Consider the following 1,564-nt stretch of genomic DNA (forward strand, 5'->3'; position numbering starts at 1 on the left):
GATGCACGTTAGGAAAATTCACAGCAAACATATTACCGGCTACTTGTTTATTACTGTAGTTTTGGTGTTTCGGCTCCAATTCATCTTCTCTTCTGTGCGGAGGAGTATATTTTTATTTCCTAATAGACCCCAGAATTGAGGATTCCTCCAAGCGGAGGTTTTCACCCGCTTGAGAACTTCCCGACCTCTGGCATTGGTCCTCACATAGCTTAGTTTCAATCTCTTTAGGTTTACCAACTTCTGGTGACTTATTCTCATTCTTCGGAGATTTTCTCTGTTCCCTTATTTCTGCCATAAATTCCATCATGACAGCAGTAAAAACTTTGATCATTTCTTTGAGATCACTATATATATTTCTCCATGGAAAACATAATGTTAGCTGAAATTCCTTCGCCACCAGAAAATACAATTATTTCCTTCATAGCCTCTTCTTTGAACTTGTGTACCAGTTGTTCCACTTATCTTCAATCAGTATTGGTTTCTTCTTCTTCTGAATGGCCTTTCCCATGTGATGGAAGAATTCCTTCATGTTTCTCAGAACACTTTCGAGGCATTGTCATCCCACCGGCCGTGCCAATTTGTTTATCACGTAAACTTACGGGCGTGTCAGGTACGAGATCATGTCAAATATGAAATGATCTGACTTCTTTTATCAAGCGTTGTGTGTTCCGATTCGACTGTTTGTTATAATTACATCAGTATGACTTCAAAACTAAAAAAATAAACTGAGGAATATGATGAAATTATAAAGAGAATCCATGAACACCATCAAATCTAATTATGTTATGAAATTGGACGACATTTTACAAGAAGAATTGAAGAACAAGTTGAAGAATAAAGCAATTTGACTACTAGAAATTGAAATATACAGGCAAATGATTTAGATAATTTGAAGAAACTTTGTAGTAGTTTTTTGTTGATTTTTATGTCGAGTCCCTCCTTCTGATTTTTTTCCTTTTTTTTTGTTAAACTCCACAGAGCGGTTAGACTTTTTCATGATTGTTCATCGTGGGTTAGTTTTTTCAAATGCGGGCATCAAAACTGATTTTTTTATGGGCTTGACAACTAGACTTCTCACATTTTAAGGAGATTTTGTGGGAAATTGTGGGAATGTTGAGGAGATTTTCTAGCAGCAATCCATCGGTGGACCAGATCAGAAACTAAAGAGATGTTGACACTTGCAAGTCTATCAAATTAATTCTATAACTTATTATTTCGAGATTTCTATATGCTCCATAAAATCATAGCCATAATAGAGTTGATTGAGAAGGATAGCATTCCAAACAATAAAAGAGCCATTGCACAAAAGAACGTGTTATTTGCGCAATCGTCCCCAAGGTGTAGCAAATTCAGGCTCCAACAAGTGATGCGAACACGGGTGGTCAAGCTCCAAGGAAAGCATGGGATCCTTTAGAGTTGTCGGAGGGACCAATCACGAGAGGACAACTAAAGAAGTTCAAAGAGACACTACAAGGAGTAATGAGCAAGGAAGAAGGGCTTGTGATGCATGGGAGTACGTTTGGGGGGCCAAAGAAACATTGTTCAAGCAATAATCAAAGAAAGT

This window comes from Primulina tabacum, chromosome 8 (assembly GCF_025594145.1).
Source record: "Primulina tabacum isolate GXHZ01 chromosome 8, ASM2559414v2, whole genome shotgun sequence".
NCBI classification, from domain to species: Eukaryota; Viridiplantae; Streptophyta; class Magnoliopsida; order Lamiales; family Gesneriaceae; genus Primulina; species Primulina tabacum.